This window comes from Kryptolebias marmoratus, linkage group LG15, assembly GCF_001649575.2.
Source record: "Kryptolebias marmoratus isolate JLee-2015 linkage group LG15, ASM164957v2, whole genome shotgun sequence".
In the NCBI taxonomy this organism is placed as follows: domain Eukaryota; kingdom Metazoa; phylum Chordata; class Actinopteri; order Cyprinodontiformes; family Rivulidae; genus Kryptolebias; species Kryptolebias marmoratus.
Genome location: NC_051444.1, coordinates 5,942,331 through 5,966,013, shown reverse-complemented (window position 1 = coordinate 5,966,013; position 23,683 = coordinate 5,942,331). Strand labels below are relative to the sequence as shown.

Below are 23,683 nucleotides of genomic sequence, written 5' to 3'. Positions count from 1 at the left end.
ATGATATGTCTTTATCTGCATACACGGCAGATTTTTCTCTCTCTGCTGGCTCTTGTTGCCGGGCCGACCCATGGACGTGTCAGACAGAATGCGCCATGCTGCACTTCTTTACAAACAGCTCCAACCGCGCCGCCAGCAGCTCTGCCTGCAGCTCTGCCTGCAGACCGCTGAAAGGAAAAAGGACATTCGGGTTGAGCTGAAACACGGGAGCAACATGAGCAAAATATTTGTCACCAAACTGAGTTCTTCTTCTCTTAGTTATCGCCCGCCGCTACAGTCTACGACCAATTATATTCAGGAGTCAGTCCCATTTTGTGTTGGCTAACCAGCCTTAACCAACACAAAAATAACTATTACAGATAATGACTGGCATTGTGAAATAAAGCTGTTACGAAAGGATGACATGCATTCCATCAGTAATGCTGGTTCTTTAATTTTAATCTGTTTCAAGGGCCTAATGTACCGAGGATTAGGACACAGGTGGTGCAGCTGTGTATTCATGTCAAGTTTTACAGGAAAGAGCAGCTTTATGAAAAAGTTGGATCTTTTATTTGGAATAAAAGGGGAGTTTTGGCTCTCGGATGTTTATTTCCCCCCTCTGGGTATGACCCGAGCAAAGAGGTTTTAATTTAATAAAGAGCTTTTCAGTGGCATGCTGCAACAGGTCATTACGAGGGTGAAGGTGTGATCGCAGACCTCGCTCAGACAGATGAAGCTTTGTTGACGTGTTTGACTTTTGGCCTTTTACCTGCAGCTAAGCGGTAACTTCTTCCTGCTGCAACAAAGCTGCCGGTGGAACCATCCCTGCTGCTTTCTGAGGCTGATCAATGGAACAGTCTGCTGACGGGAGCTTCTCTTTGTTCTATGATTAGCAGCCAGTATTGTGCAGGATGGGGCTTTGTGTGCATGTGGGAGGGGGAGTCACAGGTGTGTGAATGGGCCCCTCTTTCTTCTTATGTGTCCTTCGGGCCTCCAGGAGATGCAAAGTTTGTTCACTGCTGAGCAACAAAGCGATTATTTATGTTTATTCCAACGGACTTAAACCGCAGACACACCTTTTTTGATCCAGAAGCGGGGGAGAAATAAAACATCAGCAATGTTTCTCTTGTAGAGAATATGTTTTTATCTTAGCTACGTTGATGTGGAGCGCCACGCACTAAATGTCTGACAGATGTTGCCCTCATATTATTTTCCACACATGATGAATTAAGTCATTTTCTCCTTGTGGTTAACCATTTTTGTTTTCTAACTAAATGCAAAGTTGCTCTGCATCATCATCATCATTAATCTTCTTCCTGGTAATAAATCTGTTTATTGTTGTTTAAGCTTTTAAGTCCCGCAGACCGTATGTCATCACTAAATCACATCCATTCAGAAATGATACTGAGATGACCAGAAGGCATCTCAGCGTTGGCTTGAAGTGTTTAAAGAAACTTTCAGTGGATGAAACAGAAAAGAAAGACACATTTTTTTTATGAAGAAGAGGTAGAGAAATCATGAGCAGCAAATCAAAATGTTACAAAAATCAGGACTCAACCTAAAAAAGCTGTAATCAGTGCATCACCAGAGGACAAATCACCAAAACTCAACCTTCTCCTTTCCTGTGTCCTTACTCCATGTAAAAAGTTGGAAACAGGAAGTTGAAGGGCTATTTTTTTTTGTCACGTGTGGGAACAATCACCTCATCAAACGATGCAACGAGCCAAACACATTCCCATCCTAAAAACTGAGGCTGATGTGGACCTCAGATACCTGTGAGAAGGACGAGGCTGTTCTCCTGAGGAGACACAGCAAACTTCAGGTTTTAACTGTTTGGAACAAGCTGTTGTGTCTCTTCTGTAAGTCTGTGGCGAACAGTGCAGATTTCTTTGCCACCATCTGCTGGGGCGACAACGTGAGTGTCAGTGACTCAAAGAAACGCAACAAACTGGAGAACTTATTGGAAAACAAAAGTTGCACAAGCTGTTCAGCCTAATGAACCAAACCAACTCCCTCTACACAAGCAATACATAATTTCTTATGTTTGTTTGCTTTTAGTAAGTAATTCTTTTGCCCGTGTTAGTGTGCACGTGTCTGTCTGTTACCAGAATATCTCATGAACCACTGGATGAATTTTATTGAAACTTGCAGGAAGTAATTATTGGACGTACATCTACAGCTGATTGCCATTTGGAGTCAATTCAAATTCAGATAACTGACCACATAATTAGCATTAGTCAAGACAAAAATGGCCAGTTTTATAGATATTTAGCTCAAATATGATGATTTACTAGCTGAGAGTCATACACAACATGTACTCTGAGTGGGACTTCCTGTGATATTGCATAAGATTGAGCATAATGTTTTCAAGGTTTGACCAAAACAGCTAAAACTCCACACTTCTCAACAGAAGGTTTAGTCTAAAACTCTGCCATGAAAGTTGCAGGTGATATCCATTCCTATGAGGAATGCTAGGCCTTTAATTACAAAAACTTTAGCTTTTTCTCCTAAAGTTTTAGTACCTGTAAGTTCTAGTTTAACCATCGAGCTGAAAAACCAAGTAGCTGAACAGCAAACCGTCAGTAGTTTGCATCAGTTGTGCGTAAAGTAGAAAAACAAAGAGGTATGTCAGAATTATGGGTGTAGAATTGGTGCCTCAAAGATTAATGCTCCAGGTTCAGAGGTCAAATCTTTACCAGCAGGTAGCAGCCTATGAAAGGTCACCAGATCATCCAGTAGACGACTACACACACACACACACACACAGTCATTCAGCATGTGGCAGTGATCAGATTTGTCACCTAATATATAATGTAGTTTCCACTGTGTCCCTGTGGAGCAGAGCAGGATAATCTTAAAACCATTTTTCACGTTAAGAGCCTGAATGATGAATTTTCTCGAGGTCCTTATTTTTGTTTCATCAGTAAAGATGGCAGAAGTGAGACGGCCATGATAAGTTAATCTCTGGCCCTTTTCCAAAGGCTTTCGGCCTCAGTTTCAGCGTGTGCATGAGTGAAATCAGAAAACAGATGATGGGAAAATGTGCAGGAGTGATTTATCTCATAGTGTGACACGTGTTACTTTTAGAGGAGCTCTCAGTGAGCGAAAAACCTTCAAAACAGACACAAGGGATTTGATTTCTTTTTTTTCTTTTTTAATCATACTTGTAGCTTCCTAAAACAGTCTGAAACTACTTCCTCTTCTAGTGTCTTTGTTGTGGATCTTTCAGTGTAGGTGTAATAGATGTTTTCTTTTGAATTTTCCCGCATTTATCATCCACATTAACTGCTGATTTTGTGCCGTACTGAAAAGACATCTACGTTTCTAGGAAGAGCTGTATTTTCTCTTTCTTGCTGCAAGGAAATTTACTAAATGCTAATTTATTTCAAACCGTCCCGAGGGAAAGTAGATTCTGAGATGGTGCCCACCCGCCCCCCCNCCCCTTGCCGCCACTAAGTAGATTTATTTTTTATCCTGTTATTTAAGCCCTTTACTAATATGTAATGAACGAAAGAGAGAAAACTATTAATGCTGAAGTCAAAGCCAGTAGAAACTCAGCAGATTTTTCTCCTGCGCTGCAGGGAATAAGTCGTGTTTTAGGTGTTTGCTCAGCTCGAAGCAGGCCAGCGGCCCCCGGGGGCCCGGCAGCTCCTCCCTCAGGTTGATATTTCAGCTCCCTCCTTCTCGGCAAAGCAGAGCGTTTCTTTCGGGATGATTTCAGCCGGGTTTTGTGTGCTCATCTTCCCCCTCAGCCATCCTCCTCTAATATTCCTCTTTTTGATCCGACTTGCTAACTGTTTCTGTCCCTGCAGGTCACGTCTCTGACGCCGTCGCTGCCTGAGTTTTTCACATTTTCTTTTTTTTGTTGTTGTTAAATGGTGAAAAAACTTAGAAGGCAAAACTAAGGATGTATACTAAGCCCTTATTTAAGTGTTATTTATTTAATTTGTCTGAGAACATTCTTAATTTTTAAAAACCTTTTGACTCTGCAGGTCAAAAATCAGGTTGGTTTTTGATTTTAAATGTCTTTAAACCACAGGAACCAATCATTTCCAGTGTCTGAACTCCTCCAGCACAGATTCTATCAATAACACAGCACTGCAGTGCGAAACCTAAAAATATGCTGCCCATAAGCTGTGTGTTTTTTTGTTTTTTTTTGCTACAGTCCAACTGCTTAGTAAGCGAGGACCAGAGCCAGGAAGCCCTCTGCATGAAAACGGAGTTTGTTTGTCTTTGAGCTGAAGGGAGCAGCTGATTGGTAAACTATTGGTGGCAATTTTTATCACTGATTTAATTTTACAAACAGAAATAGTGATAAATGGCTCTAATTTGAACTTCTCAGTTGCTCCAATTAACTTCTTTATCCATTTAGCGTTATTATTAACAGAATATTTCTTGATTTGTCAGTTTGAACATGCTAGTTGCAGACGCATGTATCAGGATAACGCTGCACGCTTCTGTCTGAATATAAAGAAGTTATGTTATTTCGTAGAAGGACACAATATTGTAGAGTACTGCTGTTAAAGATGTAACAAAACACAGTACTGATGTTGGGGTGTGTGCAATCAGACAAATAACTTGTTAGTCATAGGTGATCATCTAAAAGAGGGTAAACGTTTTATTTGCAAACAATCCCAACAGAAGAGAGGCAGCAGAGGAGAACGAGAGGTGGATGTATGGAAAGCAAACAGGGACACAATTTATGTGCTTTGAAACACTCTCTGTCGCCTAATAAATACAGCTCAATATGTCACCAGATGTTTACTAAGCGCCACCCGGATGAACAGAACGTTACACTCATTCAGCTGAGAAGCTAAGAGTGTTTAATGTTTTATTTAGTATTTTCATGTTAGGTGATTTTATTCGCTTCTGTGTTATATTTTACTGTGCATCAAGTCTAAATTTACTAAAACAAACTCTCTCTTTTGCACTAGTTTCTTAATAATTAAAAAAAAACACCTATTCAGTTTTGAAGTTGATCAAACTTTGATTCAAGGACACAGTGTCGACCGCTATTTACAGTTCAAACTGTGTTACGTTATGACAGGGGCTAGTAGGAGACACAAAATTGTGAGGAAAAAACACAAATTTTCACTTGGAGTCACCCTGAATTGGTACAAACGATACGTTTGAGTCCACATGTAACTGTGAATAAGTTACAACATTTGCACGACATTCCTACAAATTATGTGCAAATTTATTTGTCTCTGTTATGTCTCAGTCAGATCCTAGTTTCTTTGCAATTTATTCTCTATTTTGTCTCTAGAAACGACTTGGTCTCGTATATCACCAAACCCTCCCAGAGTTTATTCACATTTCTTGCACTTTCTGACTCGCAGAAACTAAATTCAAAAGGGTTCGAAGTGGTTCCGTAAAACTGGGGAAATTTTGCAAATTTTTCGACTCGTGCAGGGAAACTGAGAACCCTCATGAATGTTTCGAGACATTTTCCCTCCCAAACGCCGTTCGCAGTTTGTTGCCAACAGTTGCAGCTCAGTGAGACACAGGAATAATCGCCTCTCCACCCGCAATGGCTTTTTGTCTTTTCTTCTGCAAGGGTTATTTGTTTAAAAAACGTGAATAAAAATAGCATTTGACATTTGTTTCTGTTTTCTGTTGTACCAAACCATGACCCTAAACCGAATCACGATTTCTACCACCCCTGCTAGCTAGTTACCAGTCTTTTCTACTAATAAAAGATTTGAAATGGTCGTATAGAAAATGTTTGACCGCCAGGAGTTTTCAGTTTTAATTTTTTTATACTTTAAAGCTCCCAAAAAGACGGTTACAGACAGTTTCCTCCTTGTGTGTAAAGATGCTTTAAGAGGCTTTAATCTCGATGTTTTCTCTGATTGGAGACTCTTATGGTGTCTCAAAATGTGTCACTGAAACGGCTAAAAATAAAACAGGTGTTATCAGCATCACGTAGCAGCAGTTTTGAGCTGCTAAAGGAGAAAAGTCTTTCATTAAATGATGTTATTAGCGATCAGAGCGAGGCGAAAAGCAGATGGGAGGCTGATCCAGGGAAAATTCACTTGTTGCATTGTGACTCTGTGTGATCTTCCAGCTTTGGGCTTGCCTTTTCTTTATCTCTCAGCACACTGACTGCTTTACAGTCACCGCAGGAAAACAATAAAACGATGTTGTTCTCCAAACAAATAAAGCTTTTAATGCAGGATGACACATACTGATACAATAACAAACCCATCAATAATTGTAAAAATGGGAGCAGCATTGTCGCTCTGATTGTGTCCCTGTCAAGGCCGGTTTCCGTGGCAACCGCAGACAGTTACTATGGCTTGTTGCCTGTCAGCATCATGTGAAGGTGGCGGGAGAATGGAGGAGCGTTGTGCGCTTGTGTTTTTTCCCTCTCTGTCGCCTGCATAAATGAGATTACCGTTGAAGAAGGAGCACGTTGTAAGAAGGAGAGGGAGCTTGTAGCACACAGAGATCAGAGCGGCGGGAGGCTCGTCACGGGTGAAATGACAGACAGGCTGCGAGAGAGTGAGCAGGAAATATGAAAGCCGCACAACAACAAAGGGCTCGGAGAAGAGGGACTTTTATGAGCGGAACCGGGGGAAGGAGAGAGAAATGTTTTGGTTGAAGTCAAATCCAGCTGCGGTTCAGTGGCGTAATGAGTCCGAGCACATCTCATGCTTCAGTTTTTCCTCTCATTAGCTGCCACTGGTGGGGACAAAAACAGTGTTGTGACAACTCTAGTTTATCCATGTGTTAGTGTGTGTGCGGAGGGGCAAACGTGTGATCCGCTCACAGCTTTGTTCAGCATCCCGGAGACAGTTAGTCTGGACTGGATAATAAGTGTGAGGCACCATCTTTGCTATGACTCACCTTTTTTTTTTTTTTTTTTCCAGTTCCTGATCTTGTGTGTTTTTCTTTCTGCTCCTATTTCAACTTTTCATCTTATTTTCTATCTTTGGTTGCTCCCGGCAACAGGATCAAACGGAGGGACATTTTGGTAGCGCTGGAGACCGCATCCGGTACGCGGGGCGGTCCCTGAAGAACTAAAGCTGCACCGACACTGGACGATCCTTCGGTGCTCTTACACACATATATGTTTGACTGTCTGTGGATTGTTAGCATTCTTTTAGTGGTAAAAACAAACCAATTTCAGTGTCTCTTTTTTTATATTTAACAGGAACATTTTTTCTGTAATCTGCAGAGGCAGACCAATAATGTTTTTGCCTGTCTGCACTGGGAATCACTGAATCAGTTTTAATAAAACTTTCATGAAATCATCTTTGAGTTGACATCTACAACTGAATAACTTTTGGAGTCAACCCAATTCAAGATGGCTGCCACAGCCAAGCAATATTAGCAAACATAAAAATGCTGTAACTGGGTGAATTTTGCAGATATTGAGCTAAAAGTTGGTGAGCTAAAATTGTGTCATTAAATGTTGGAGTTAATCTTATCAGGAAAATGTCTCATAAACCACTGGATGGATTTCAATCAAACTCTCAAAACGCTACCAGCACATGCAGCCACACTTTAAATTTAACTACAAATTAGCAAAAGAGAAGAAATGCTAATATTTATAGTAAGCATAGTAAAGTATTTTAGAAATAGGAATGAGCTAAAACTGGAATCAACAAGTCAGAATTAAAAAAATTGTCAAAAATACAACTCATTTCGTCTTTAAACATCCAGTTTGATGTTCATGAGTCACGGATTTTATTAAATTCAACACTGGAACAAAAAAAACATATATATCTGTTCTGAAAGTATAGAAATAATGTGTTTGGAGCTCATCTGCTGTTTTCTGAGGTCATCCATCATCAGTGGCTTGTTGGTGGACAGGTTGAGCAGAAGACATGAAAGGAGCCTTCGGTGCACGTTTGTGCCATGATGACGCAGCCGGTGTCTTTGAACATTTGGACTCATGAGACAACAGAGGGCCTGCGGGCTTCAAACGTTGAACCTCGACAGGAGATGGTTTGATCAGAATGTCACGCTGCGAGAAGGAGCCAGAGTGCTCCAACAGGCTCCCACAGACCTGATGGGATTAATGAACCACGATGAGAACAGGAGACTCGGTCCCAGATCCCAGGGATCGGTTCTGTTGGTGCTGCGATTCTGACAGTCTTGGTTTAAGACATGAGCACTAACCCTACATATCCTCCTTCACTACATCCATGAATCTTTTCCAGCTCCACGTTCAGCATCCTTTGTCCAACATGTCCACTATCTGTCTGCCTCTCCTTCACACAGATGTCTTCTTCAGCTTCAGCTGACTTTCGTTTGTCTTCTCTCCACTTCTCCAGGCTCTCTTCCACCTGCTCCCTACCCTCACTACAGATCACAGTGTGAACATAGTCCACGGGGTCTCCTGCCTGACCTCATCTGTCAACCTGTCCATCACTTTTGCAAACATGGAAGGTTTCAGAGCTGATCCCTGATGCAATCCCAACCCCACCTTGAGCCCACCTGTCACTCCTACCGCACATCACATCACCGTCCTCTGTTCTTGCACAACTCCCACACCACCCTCACATACTTCTCCACACCGAATCAGAATAATTCACTTTGCTTCCTCTCATAAATGGCTTTGTGGTTTGTTGCACCAGCCAAACTTTAATTCTACAGTTTTTTTTCTACTTAGTTGTTCATTGATTCACTTTGAAGACGTTATATTTCCCACCTCCCCTCCAAAAACTGCCTTTTTGTTAGCCGACCTGATGTTTTTTTGGAGATAGAAAACCTCAGGAGCAACAAACTACAGCATGTTCAGTTTGTTTTGTCCCTTCAGCCCTGCAGACGTGTCCTCACAACCTCCAAGACAACCGATCCTAACCTGTGAGGGTCAGCTGCTCCTCCTTTAACACACAATAAATGTAAATTTTACTGATTTTTTTTCTGTACATTGGATACTAATTTGCTGCATCCGCAAATGTTTGCACAGTTGTGAAAAATAATCGTCGAGGAACAGAAAGGCTGTGAAGCAGGAGACCGTAGATGTGTGGCTTTTTTTGTTGATAAAAAGATGAACCAGGAATAAATCTGACATATAAATCACTAGATTTCAAACATCTATGTGCATTCTCAGCAGGCTTTCTCACTGCCAGACAAACCAGAGCATTTATCCTTCTAACCTGCACAGACTTGCAGTCCGAAACCTTTTGACACAACTTGTGGTCGCATCCAAAAACTGTAACAGACTCTGAGTAATAAGAGAAGTGCTTGGAAACCCACAACCCGTCATTCATTTTCTTTATTCCACAACTCCAGACTTTGATCCCGAGGACTCCTTTGTCACTGCTAAACCTGTGAGTCACGCACAAACAGTGATGTTAGGAGGCTAATATGAGGCACTTGTTCATACTCCTTCCACCGTTATTATTCACTGCACACATCCATGCACACAATGATCTCCAGTTCTGTGAGATTAACTCATATGTTGTAAGAGACAAAGGAAATATAATGGCTTTGGAACTGTGCCTTTTCAGTTTTATTCTCTCAGATATATTCAAATATTTTGTACCAAACAAGCTAAATTAAAGGTCTAGCATTCCTTGAAGGAATGCATATCGCTCGCCACCTTTTATGCGAGAATGTTAAACTAAGATCAGCTTATGATAAGAAGTTATTTCCATTTTAGTCAAACCTAAATGACGTCACGTATGAGCTCATGCAGCAGTGAGACATCTTGCAAGATTTGTTGGAGCCTAAAATATGTGCTGAGGATGACTTTCAGCCACAACTAAATCAAACTTTAAACTTTAAACTTTTAAATATCTGTAAATTCGACTGAGTTGTTGACATTTTTGTGCTGGCTAAGGTCGATTAGGTCTGGCAGCCATCTTAAATCAGAAAGTTAATCATTTCATCCAATGATTACTTTCTGAAAGTTTCATTTAAATCCGTCCAGTGGTTCTTCACCTCAGATATGAGCAAAAACATTATCGCCCTTTCACCTTCAGTCATTGGTTGATAAAAAAGCAAATCTGTTGCTTAATTCTGGGCCTTAAATGAACAAGTGGAAGAGCTTTTAAACAGCCACACAACCTTTTAGTAAATCATGTTTTACCCATTTGTCTGTAATGCCCTCAGTTGTCCTCATGGAGCGTTTTGAGTAAGTTTTATCAGACCTGGTCTCGTTTCCAGATCTGCTTCCTTCAGGATTTTAAAATGAATCGGATCATATTTATTTTGATCTGAATTCTCAACACGGTGCAGAAGCTGTGAAAATTTCCGCTCTCGCCGCGGCACAGAGGCGGCCGTTCTGACACGAGACAAGGTGACACCTGCTGCTCATGTGGACGTGTTCACCATTTGGATTACAGCGATAATCCCTTTATTATTTGGCAATATGCTGCCTGATTCCCGTCTGACCTCTGCATTCATGTGATCATTGTGTTTGTGTTCGTGCAGAGTGGGATTTTACTCTCTCTGTGGTCCAGTTTTTTTTTTTTCCTGGATTTGAGTCCAAACTAAAACACGAGGATGAGATTGTTGACTGTGATTTGATCAACAGACAAAATTACCCAGCCTCCCAAAAGGCCTGTATTGTTATGCGGGAACAGAAATGCACCGCTTTCTGCTAAAGTAATCCACATTAGATTTTCCATCAGTCCACTGCACAGTTTTCACTCTCCAGCGTAGCTGTGTGTTTCTGCTGTTTGAATAAATGTCTTTGGATCAGTCTACGGCAGGAAAAATGTGTCTGAGTCAATAAATGTTTGTGTTGTAGTTAGCACTGTAATTTTCTAATAAAAGAGTTTTCATGCAGGCGATGCTTGATTACCAATTAGATATTTTCATATGCAAATGATTAAGTGTGGGTGACAATCCATCATTTTGCCAGAAGGCAGGTGAAATCAAACCAATCAACGACAGCTGCCACAGCAAACTGACCTTAGCAAAGACAAATATGACTATAACTCAGTCAATTTTACAGCTATTAGGCTAAAATTTGGTGCATTAGTGCCTGAGCATCATCCCCAAGTGCTAATAGATTTTATAAAAGCTCACAATATCATGTGACGTTATACATAACATTAAATTTAAGGTTTGACTAAAATAGCGCGAGGTAGCCTTTTGCAGCTTTGTTTCTACATTATTTTATTGAAACTGCAACGTGTTTACATTTTAAAGCAGAGAGTAGAATAAAGTGTCTGTGTTTTGTAGAGTGGTGCAGCTCCTGTAGGTTGGATGTGTTGCATCGTCGGCTGTTACCCAGAGGTTTGTTTGGGTTTTTTTTGTTTTTCATTCAGTAGGAGGAAGGTGCTTTTGGAGATAAAGAGATTATAGTACTGAACACAAAGCCTTTGTGCGAGCCAGTTGACATTTACCTTATGTGCTCAGTAATGATTTTTTTTTTTTTCAGGTATTTTGCAGACAACATTGTGCTGGGACTGAAATTAATCGAGGCAGAAATGCCCTTGAAAGTTAATCAGACAGCCGTGAAATTAAAAAGTGAGAGGCCACAACTGCAAGGAGCCAGCAGCAGGAAAAAAAAAAACGCTGAGTCCAGGAAAAATTTTCTGCACATCACAAAACAAACAAAACAACAAACCTTCATTTAGTCAGTGTTCAAAATAATGAGACAAATAAATGAGAATGATCCTTTTGCTTTAGGGGTAGTTGTAATAATTAAAAACAGAAAAAACACAATTACTTTAGATTGAAACACAAGTCAAGATTTTGTATATCTTGAGCTGCTACACAAAAACTTAGAGAAGGTCAAATTTTCTGATATTTTCAGATAATTAAACAGGCTGGATTTGTGTGAAGTTATCATAGGAGTGATAAAGTTTCTTTTCAAAGTGCATCACTTCTTTAGGACATTCATTTGCAAATTTCTGATCCAGACTTGGTGAAAAAGACACGTTGTCCATGCAGGTAACACCTGTGCAGGTGAAGCTGCCGGGTTCAACCACAGACCGCCTCTCCACCGTCTGCTGAAATCAGACTGGGATTCTGGTTTGTGGCTTTCTGGTTTAAATTTCTCCTGCAAGAATCGTGTTTGCTCACATTTCTGAATTAAGGAAGGAAAAAAGTCAAAACTCTCTTCAGATGCTTCAGTTTTTGAACAGTCATTCCAAAAGTTGCGCTGATAATCAGAAATAACCCACAACTTTCTGATAAAATGTGTAAAATCCATCACTTTCACTTCAGAGTTCAGTTTTCATTGATAACAGAAGTTGAAATTCTGGAATAAATGTTCTTTCCGTCACCATATGTTGCACAGATGGTTCATGTTTAAAGGAGATTCTAAGAGATCACTGAGTTTAATAACTTACACACTTAAGACTTTTTATCATCAAAACAAAAATCGAAATCACCTCTTTACTTTCAGTCCCAGTTTAGTTTTGATTCTCCGTCAGCTGCTGACTGAAATGAGTTTCCCAGTTGAAGCGGGAGACTTTGTTCTTCCTGAGGACTCGTAGTCACACACGGCTGATTTGGTCCGAGTCGATCGGGAACAATCCCAACGATGTTTTCCAATTTCTGCAGACACACGGCCTTACTCCACGTTCTGGGTTTGGCCTGAAGCAGACCAGTGGTTCTGTTTTTCTCTGGTTCGTTCAGCCGTGGCGCTGTGCAGACATTTTCCTTTTTCTTTTTTTTTTTTTAACAGACGGGTCGAAGGGTTTGTCAACTCACTGGAGGAAGTGAAAACTGCTCAACACAGGACGAAATAAATCGAATTCGCTTTTAGAAGTCAGCAAAGAAATTATTGTTCCACTTTTTTGACTTTTTCCTCAGCTCACACAGTAAAACAACATTTTGGTCAAATATTTCTTTAATTTGATCATGTGTATTTACATTTTAAGGACGCAGATTGTTTTATTTTAACAGATCTTTTAACCAATTAAGAAACACAAGCTCTTAGAATAACAGGATTAGTCTTTTGTTTATTCTACAACAAAAATAGGCATTAAAATCATAAAAATATTAAATTTAAATCATCTTAACAATAAAATCCTGACATATGGTCTGTAGTTTTACTGATATATTAGTGTTAAAGTTCAGATTAAACAGCCTAATTTTGAAGAAACTGTTTAATTCTGAGTGTAGCCAAGATCAATGTGGATTTCTAATGTTAAAAAACGACTCAGAAATGTTATATTCAGAACTTTTACACTGCAGCCAAGTTTAGATTAAACTGTTGTTCTGGTAGAAATATTATATTTAAGATGTTAGTCTCGAGTAGACCCATGTTTAAAGTTTAATAAACAATATAACAGATCAGGAACCTAAAAAACGTAACAAATACAACAACTGCACAGACAGCAGGCATTAAAATATAACAACTCACAAGAGAAGAGGAGGATTGTTTCAAACAGGGAGGGTGATTACTGAGGAGGAACAGGTGAGGCTAATTAGCAGGTGCAGGACAGGTGAGGCTGAGGAAACAGAGAACAGATGGATCTCTAAACAACACAACAAGGAAAGAAAAGACACGGCTAAATGATGAACAAAACTTTAAAAAATCCACAACAGTTTTCTTGATGGAAGGGGCCTGAAAGTGCTACAGCTAGCAGCTGCTGCTGTTTTTAGTCTTAGCATGAAAACAGAGTTTGTGCAGATAACTATATAAAAACAAATTGGCTGTGATGATAGGTTTATATAGTAGTGTTTCCATAAACTTCCTAAAAGCTGGAGCTGTTTTAAGACGACAGAGATCCTCTTTGGTCTTGGCCACATTTGGACTTGCCTTTAGCTCGTCAGTCCAGCCAGAATAAAGATTATTCAAAGAGATATCTACAACAGGTAAGATAAGATATTTATAATATTTCCACAGAGCCCAGTTCCTATTATGTTACAGTAAAAATGTTTAAATTAACAGCCACTGAACTGTTTGTTTGTCTGCAGTAACTGTTATTTATAGTTAAATATTTAACCCATAGCCAGTTTAGTACTCCTGCTGCGCTGCCTCTGATTTTTACTCTGATTTCTATAACGAGTAACAAGATGTAAAATCTTTTATTCAGAGGGAAACAAAGCTGCCTTTTGTTTTTACCCTGCTTCAGTCAGATGAGTGTAAATGAGGATCAGCGGGGTGAAAACATGACTTTATTGATTCTCTTCATGTGGCATCAATTTGGTTTTTTGTCCAGCGTTTTGTTCTCAGGCAAGCTGTATCTTCCTTTGTTTAATCGAGTTTATCATTTAGGATGTGCACATTTAGGGTGTTTAAAATAGGAGCAAAGTGTAAGTATTGTATATTAGACACAGACAAGAAAATGTTAAATGTTTTTTCATAAATCTCCAAGAAGTTTGACTCTCAGAAGACAAACAGGGCTTTTCTGTCACCCTTAAAAAAAAATCCTAGCTACAGAAGAATTCGCACACATTTCACATGTAGATATAATTGTTAGTGTTCTCACATGTAATTACAGAAAACACCACTGACAAGAGCTCATTTGGTCTTTAGAGGTGTGTAAAATTGCATAATCGCTCAGTAGCTGTAATTACTGTCGGCTTGTGGAAATTACGCTCGGCCGCGTCGGTAATTTTTGGAGTCAGCATCACTCGCCGGTTTGTGCCTTCATTGATGAAATGATGGATGTGCTCTGTGGACAGTTGTAGTCGCACGAAGCAAAGTGCGCTCATCGGGACGGTGCATGAGTTTCATGGGTGTTGTTGCATAATTATCCTGTTAATAAGAAAGCTGGGAAACATCTCGTAGCTCTACAATTATTTCTATTATCAAACAACACCCTTTAAATTTGAATATTTCTAGAAATATGTACGCAGAATTACCTCATGAATAAATAGTAATTGGGACATTTGGACCGAATCCCCAAATCTGTGTGAGTCTCACTGATTTGATTCTGTAAACATTATTTATAGAAGCAGTTTGCTCTTACAAATCATTATTTATCCTTTAATTTCAGAATTAAGATTCCTTTTGCTGCTGTTGGTCAGCACTTCGAAACCTAAAGATCCATCATTAAAACAGGAGTTTTTGATGCTGTGTGCAGAAAAGTTTAAAAACTAGTTTTTAGAGTTGCTGTTTTGAAGGAACTCGTTGAATTACACTCTGGAGTTCAGTCTTCGTGGGTTTGAAAACATTCCTTCGAATTACACTGTAGCATTCTTAACATATTTCACAGAAAACTTTAAAACAAACACAATCAGTTCACTTGTACCTACAGTAGGCACAGGATGGGTCAGTGTATATAAAAAAAAACAACTTTTTTAGCTTATATTGTGAGAAAAATGTTTTTTTGTTTTGTTTTTGGTCGGTTTTATGTTGACATTCATTAAGCCCTCCTCTTCAGTTTCTGTCTCTTGTTTGGTTCCTGATTATTGGTTTTCAGTGATTTTTGTAGAGCTTTTTTTTAATTTATAAACAATAAATGTCATCTTACTGCAGCCAGATGAATGAAATGAAACCAGAAAGTTGCAGATTATGCAGAGATAGTTGCTGCTGTTGATTATGATTAATTCTGTCCTCTGAGTAAATCCAAATTCATTTATAAACGAACTTCTGCAGGATGTATGAATAGATACTATTGCTTCTTCCTTCATGTGATTTATTTTAGTTTTTTTAGACTTCTATCTGTAAAGAATTGCAGCAAAACTGCAGAATCTTGTCAAATACTGAAAAGCAGGAAGTATAAATGTGATCAGGTGTGCAAAGCGCACCTTCTTGTTTCAGCTCGTTTTGTTTGTAAATGTTTCATGAAAATGTTGCTCAAACATCAGGAAAGAATCATCGAGACAGCGTTGTTTGGTTCAGGAGGCAGCAGAAAGGTCAATTTTTAGATTTACCGCGAGCCTGAGAGGGTTTTATGCTAACTGGCTCGTGTTAGAGCTAACTTCAGCTACTCTTGTTGTTACTTAAAAAGGAAATGCAGATTTAGGTGTAAAGTGGCTGATGCTGAAAAAGATAGCCAGGCTGTAAAAAGTCTGGTTTTCTTCTCAGAGCATGGAGGCCCTGAGCGGAGAAACGGGTGCTGCTGCCTGTCTCTTCCATTTGCTTCAAAGCCCCAGTACGGTCATTTCATATGAACTGCTCTCACTGCAGGCTACAGCATCCTACTGATACGTAAGTGAGAACATTACCCAGCCGCTGACTGCTGAGGACTTTACGTTCACGAATCAGCAGCGAGTTCAGGTGGAGTTTAAACATGATTAGTCCTGATGTAAAAGCAAGGTTAGATAAACCCTTCGACACCGGATGACTGTCTTCCTTATTTATTTCGAAATTACCTTGGATTTTCTTTTAACAATATACCACACGTGCGCTCATAAAGGCCTGGTTAGCTGATTAAAGTACAGTCACAGTTGGCAGTAAATCCTGTAGCTTTAATTATAGTTTCACAAACCAACGGGTGCCAGCTGCCTCGTTTCAGAGCCGTCACCACCATTTAGATGTGTTTACTCTGTAGTGGGAATATTATGCTTAGAAATGGAAACATCTGAAGCCCCACATCTTTAAAGTGTTGCTCAAATTATTTTCTTTCAATTCACGGGAAGGTGACGCTCGTTTCAATGAGCCTGAGACGAGTCATCGAGAGCTCATCTTTGTGTTTCTGGGAGATCTCTCGTCGCTGACTGAAGCTCGTGGCCGTAATCGTTCTCAGACGCCCGTCTTTGTGTTAATTGCTTTTTGACTCGCAAGTGACTCGCAAGTGTTTCAGCCGCCTCCTTGTCAATGACAGCTCAGTGTTTTTCTTGGTTTATTCTAATGATTTGCAGACTTTCATGGCTTGTGCAGAGAGCCGGCTTTCCCACGAGAGCACTGAGAAAAAGAAGTCAAGTGTTTGATGTGACACACTTATTAAGGTCCAATCAGATTACAGCAGATTGAAAACTCAGTTAAGTCTTTGAGAAAAGAGTTTAACAATTACAGTTTGTACTTGTTGAACCAAAAGCTCTGTGAGAACTTTTTAATTAGTCTTCTAAGAACAAACAATAAAATCTAAAGTTTAAATATTTCTTTTCTTTTCCAAAATCTCCTAAAAACTGATATAAAAGAAACTTTGTAATTATATCTTAAGGTGATTTCCTGCTGTGTGTTGGAAGTGACTGCTTGGATTGTGAGGCCACAGACTGAGATAAACAAAGTTGTTCAAGTGAAGCAGAAGCTTGTTTTATGGAGTCCGGAGTCTCTTCTTTCATTTCTCTCAGGTGCTGATTAGTACTACAGATCTCTCCCCTCTGGTATGTTATTGTTCAGCTGTGTCGAGTGATTCACATGCAGAAGGATGTTTGTGATTCACAGATTGAGCAGAGGCACTAGAGACCTCAGGAAGTGGAGGAAGAGGAGCAAAGGGGAGCAGAGATGCTACACCACCGCCCCCCTTTTTCTTCCAGGCAGCAGCAATAGTCAACCTGCTGTTGTCCTGCTGTTTCCATAGTAACGGCACTGGGGTGCTGCTGAGCGCCAAAGTGAAGCGATGATATTCTGGAAGGGGGGGGAAGGGGGTCAACAGGAAGGAAGAGCAGGTGGTGGGTGGGGGAAAAAAGGAGGGAATACCGTAGTAAACGGGTGTCAGAGGAGAAAAGCGGAGGTTGAGTTTGGAGGAGGACGGTTGTTGATACGGAGGAAACAAGAAGAGGCGAAACGTGTCTGTTGGACCGGCTGCAGGGGGCTTGCTCAGCGCAGAAACGGTCACATCAGCATCAAACGTGTGACTCGTATCTCATACAGCAGGGATGCACACTCATAGATATGTTGTGTGATTTGTTTTCTTTTTTCAAGGCCAGCAAAGGCTTCTTGAAGGTTACAACTTAAATTATCACACAAACATTTGGAGTTCAGCTCCCCAGGTGCTGCAGCTCACCTTCATTTGTCCCCCTTTATGGGACATGTGCATCCACAAATTATATATACAGGCAGGATATAATGTTCAAGGCGAAACACTGAGTGCTGTTTTTTCAGATTACAGATGTTTTATTTTGCCAAGATGACCAGTTTTATTATTTAAAAGTGGCTAAAACACTAATATAGTAGTAAAAACAATGATTCTGATTAAATTATTTTTAGTATTTGAAGCCACTATTTATCTCTTAAGTTACTGTACACCGATTAGCTGCTTGAGACGAAACTCAAAGCATTAAAAACGCAGTGAATCCTAAAGTGCAGAAGTGTGTGGACACATTTAACATGGGGTACAGTAGGAAGAATGTGAACATACATTTTTGTTTCAGACCAGAAGGAGAGGAGGAGGAGGAAGAGGTGGGTGGTGGAGTGAGAACCATTAAATCTAGCAGTTCGCGGCTCTTTGCTTCACCACAGTGTTGCTCTGGTGTAAAAGCTAAGCTCAGCGTGCTAACATTAAAGAAACAAACATCTGTTTATAGGTTAAGGTTAAGATTATTAATCTCACATCAGCCAAAAAGGTTGTCAGTCCACTTCTCTTGGACACAATATGCAGAAATTCTCACAAGCCTGCACCTAAATGCAGAAGTCCTGTGAAACTGTGCGCTTTTTGTGTGCGACGTGTGTTACATTTGTGTGCAAAACGGCATAAAGAGCATAAAAACTCAAGGATTCCAAGGAAGGTCCATGCTGTAGGAAACTTCTGTTGTTGGGCTTAAAGTAAAGAAGCTAAAAGAGACTGACACTGTAAACTGACTCTGAGGCAGGTATGCTGGTGTGTGTTAATGTGTGTGTGTGATGCTGGGATCTGTGTAGTCCATGTATCAAACCTTCGTGATGAGGTTGTGGGATTCTCGTACAATCTGAACACGAGCCGGTCTGAATCAGCGAGGGTTCCTGCTCCTCTCCCCGCAGTGACTGATGAGAAATCATTATGGATCCCTGGCAAAGGGCCAGTTCGTGGTTACCACGGCAACCGGGGCTGGCTCCATCCATCTCGGCGGTGACGATGTTTGAGAAAACCGACTGCTTTTTCTAAACGCTCACTTCCAGTAATGGCTCCTCTGATTGGCGCCATGCATAAATGAATAAGAATGGGTCAAGACTGTGATTTAGGCCGAATCTATAGCAGGCTGAGATCGCACGTATTTGTTTTCCTGTCAGCCGTATGGCGTCAGACACGTCCTCGCCACTTCCTTGTTTTCATGGGAAGTCTGTGTGGTGGACATTAGAGTTTAAAAGTTTGCTCTTTTTCCCACTCTTCTAAAAATTAAAAAAGAAAAGATAAAAACTAAGAAAAAAAAACATTCATTTTAAAGAAATTATAGCACAGAAGCAACATCTAAACTTGTTTGCTTCATGTGTTCTTAATCGCATTACTTTATTTGGACATCTGTTGTATTTTTATCCACATATAAATCTAAAGTAAAAGGAAAGAGACTGGAGCTAAATGTGTATGTAACTAGATGAGGTTGTGAAAAAAGAATTATTAGATTTAACTATAAGGTTTCTAAATTACTGCAGATTTGACTATTGATGCACGAAACAAAAATATAAACACCTGTATGAGGTCATATATTGAAGTGTCAGTATAGAAGGACAAATTTGTACACAAACATTTTAAAATAAAATCAATTTGTGGCCTTAAAAACTAAGAGAAAAACCTTGTTTGCATAAACGCCTCCCTATTGACTGTGGCATAAAAGTTTAAGAAAAACATTAGTTTATATGAATCATAAGGGCTCATTTATATTTTTATGGCAGATAAAAAGAGCTTCACAAAGCAAGAATCACATAAAAATATAATAAAATGCCAACAAAAGTACCAGTCATGTTAATTTGGATATAATAAATGCCATGACCACAACTGCTGACACAGCTTGGCGTGTTTCCTCAGGCAGGTTAATCCAGAACATTGGCCTTGTTATCTCCAGAGCTGCGTCCCTTTAGTCCTGTGAAACTGATAGATGGTCCCCGTTTGAGGATCTCAGAGAGCGAGCAGCTGTATGCGGATAAGAGATCTGAGAGATACTGAGCAGAGTTTGTTCTCTGTAATTAAAAGAACCAGAAAAGAGATCCTGAAGTTATCGAGAAGTGAGTGTAAAACTGAGTAAAACTCGGATGAGGTGTTCAGACTTATTTACCGACCAGGCAGCTGATGTTTACAAAATGTATTAAATTCAAAACAAAAGATTTTTATATCCAATTTTTTTCAGCATATTCTTCATCGTGTGACCATTAATAAAGTCAGCAGGAGAAATAAAAAGTAATGAGAAGTGGTACCAGAACTGAACTTTGATGGATCCCAAATTTGATACATATATGTAGTAATTTTTCCCCATTAAACTTGTATAACAGATAGCATCAAATCAAGAAATGACCACATGCCGTCAGGATGCACATCATTAAACATGTCTGTGACTTTAAGTTGGGTTCGCCCTGCGTTGGTTGGTAAACATTTAGTCATTCTTAAAGGATTACATTTATAATTAGAAAACTGCATAAATATTGTGTTGCAACAGTTATTATTCTCAAAATACAGCATCACGAACTGCAGCCTTTTTGATTCCCACTTTAATCCATCTACAGTGATACAGATTGATCCAGAAAATAAAATCTCAAACAAGTCACGTGTTCCTCAGTCTGTTTCTTTTTTTTTAAGGTCAAGTTATAAATGTGGCAGAAACAGGCAGACATCTCTTCCCCTAAAAGCGCCTCATGGGACCCCCCCCCCCCNCCGATCAGCTGGGAGACGAGACATCTCGTCTGTGTCCTGAATCTGCTCTGCAGGTCTCCATCAGACACATCCAACATGTGCAAGGAGAAACTAAACATTCACTCTTTAAACATTAACTACTAAAGGAAATAAAATGTCCTGCTTGTCATAAAATAAAATCCCAATCTGCAGCTAAAATAGCCCAATTATATAATGAGAATTAAGACAAAAGTGATCTTTTTTCCTCAAATCAAATATACTGTTAAGCTTCAGACTGAATACTGATAAAAAAAAGTCTTTGTTTTGTTGTGTTGCAGATGATTATTTGAATTTATCACTCGCTGGTTTTCTTCCATCTGAGGATTTTCTTTTATCCGTTACAGAGCAGCTTTAGTCCGACCTCTGACTTTATCTCTGGAAGTTGTTGCATTTTTAAATGTTTCCTTTGTGGTTGGCCTCAAACAGCACCTCTCTGTGCATGCCTGTGTGTAGTTCTCTCTGTTGGAGTATCAGAGTTTGACATTTTGTCTTTGCTGCGACGGCGATCCGGTCCTGTGACCAGCCGAACCCTTCCCTTTTTATCTCCTCGTTCGGTTTTTATGACTTCAGTACTCAGTGTTCTTTTCAGGCTGCGTTTGTGCGTTATGTGCTGCAAGCAGCCATTAATATTCTCTTTACTTTCCAATTAGTCATCAAAACCCAGCTTTTCAAAAACGATTCAGTTGTTTATGTTCACCCTATCACCTCATCAGTCATATTAAGCTTGTTTCCCTGCAGGCTTTGAGTTTTAAGCCGACATGCTTGATGAAATGAACATCCTGCTCTGCTGACTAACTCCTATTAAAGATTAAATGTCTTTAAATGTGATCCACTCCAAATAAAAACTGAACAAATCACTCAGCATTACGGTTTTATTCTTGAGACTTTAAACATTTACAGAAAATGTTTTGTAATAATTCAATAAATATGATTTAATCATTCTGACCAATTCCCCTTGAAGTTTTGTTCATCATTAATCAGTTTGCTCTTGTTTCTTAGCTTGGTAAATGTCCATTCATCCAAAATGCAAATTAAGTAATACAACTCGAGAGCGCCTCACCTCTCTTCTAATTTGTTTACAGAGTACAAGTCTCATTTAATAATCCCATATTAAAAGTTTCAAGCTTCATTTACCCTCATATACTGCGGAGCACCAACATGTCTGTGCTGTTAAACTAAAAAGCTGCTCTGTGAACTCCTCTCAAAACGATTAATTCGCCTCCATCCAATTATTATAGGCAATGCATCTTAAAGAAACATATTTGTAAGAATGCTTTTGTTTTCCTGTTTTTTTTTTTTTGTTTTTTTTTGTACAGTTTTTTCAATCTTACTACTTCTGCATCCTTAGAGCTAATTTGGTCACTCATATAAAGAATTAAAATGTTTGGCTCCTTCAGGAGATCAGTGCTATAACTTGTTTGTAACTTTTATACTTTTCAAAATATTTATTTTCTTTTACAAACATTTTCTCCATTGAAATACATTAAAATTTCTTCAGTTCCTTCAAACACATTAATCTCTTCAAAATCTGCTTTAGCGTACTTGTTCTTTTTATACCGCTTTTAGCTACCATTCAGCTACTTTTAAACAGCCTTTTACTAGTTTTAGCTTTTACCTATAGCCTTTTGTTACTTTTGTCTACCATTTTTGCTTCTTTCAGCTTTTAGCTAACCTTTCACTACTTTTTAGGTTTTTGCTAGCCTTTCAATACCTTTAGCTTTTAGCTAGATTTCTGCTTTAACAGCTCAGTTTCAGCTTCTTCAGCCATCCTTTGGCCTTCAAACTGTGTTTTTGTAGAAAATGCAGTATCTTTAATTTATACTTTTGTTTTAGCTTCTGTTTGAACTGTTTTATTTTCTCTGACTGGTCTGGGCTTACAGTTGATCAGACAAAAGATGAGAAACGTTTCTGATATCTTTCGGCGTGTTAAGAGGCCTGTCCCATCCGGGGTTTCATTGATTAATGCTGCCAAGTATTGAATGTTAATCCTGTTCTGGAAGCAGCCAAGAGGAAAAGCCCTCGGTGACTGACAACCAGCGGCGCTATCACATGGTTCCTGCTCTCAGATAATTTCTTTGCTTAATCTACAGACCCACAAAGCCTCACATTGTCCTTCACACATGTATACATGGGTGCACAGGTATGCACTGCCCAGTAGGGGGTCAGGAAGTGAAGCGTGGGACAAAGAGATAAAGACCTCCATATTTCTGCTGCAGTTGTTGGCACCATGTATGTATTTTATTCATGTGCTTGATTGCACACTTGACATCTGTAATAATATAATGTGAGGGAGGAAAGGTAAAATAGTGTTTAACCTGCTTTTTATTTACCCTTTTACAATCTGGTACTAAAGAGCTTCAGTGATCATCAGTTAGAAAACATCATGATGTGAGATACCAGAAATAAGCCGACACTGACTCTCAGCTGAGATCTTAGATCCAATGCTGCTGAGGGTTTTACGTTAGCACATGAAACGGGTTTAAGCTCTGAATAAAGACACCAAAGGACAAGTCTGTTTCAGTAACATTGTCAGGATTCGAGACTTTCTTGGTGAGCAGTTCGGGGTCAGACAGACACGGGAGACCAAAGTTACGAGAAGTGAATTTATTTACAGTGCGATAATCATGTGAGAATGATCGGGAGCCCAGACCTGAAAGCAGAGAGCGTAATGAGACGGATGTTCCTCCAGAGGTAAACAGGTAAGTATTAACGTTTGTGTTTTCTTTTAGGTGAAAGGTCCTTACGGTGAGAGAGGCAGCACACAGCACGGAGGTAGGACGAAGAGATGAGTACTTCCTGGTAATGGGATTGGCAGGTTTCTCCAGGGGCAACAGGTAGGTTCTTTTCCAGCCAGGCAAACAGGTTCAGGCAGAGCAGGTATGTCGTTTTAACTCCACAGCAGGTTCTCCAGCAAATCAGACCAAACTGGATCTTCAACAGGTAGGTAATCCTGAGAAAGTGCACAACACAAATGGAACACTTAGAAAAGTCTTCACAGACACAAGAAGTTTTACTAAGGCTTGGCACTTTACCACGAAGGCAAAAACAATGCTCCAGCGCTGGTCTGGTTCCCACTGCAGCCTTAAGTACACAGGTGCCTGACGAGCCTGATCCGCTGCAGGTGTGGAGGGCGTGGAGAAGATGCTGCCAAT

The 23,683-nt window shown here is 39.7% G+C and overlaps 1 protein-coding gene across 3 annotated transcripts in view; it reads left to right on the top strand.

Annotated features, from left to right (window-relative positions):
- fam189a1 (family with sequence similarity 189 member A1) overlaps positions 1 to 23,683 on the top strand; it is a 94,033-nt gene that overhangs the window by 10,352 nt on the left and 59,998 nt on the right. The window contains exon 1 of one of the 3 annotated variants that reach the window (XM_025003492.2): positions 13,307 to 13,713. The exons of the other annotated variants lie outside the window; for them this stretch is intronic. The gene's annotated coding sequence lies outside the window, so the exon portion shown is untranslated. Of the gene's footprint in view, positions 1 to 13,306; positions 13,714 to 23,683 lie in introns of those variants that run through there. 3 annotated transcript variants of the gene reach the window in all.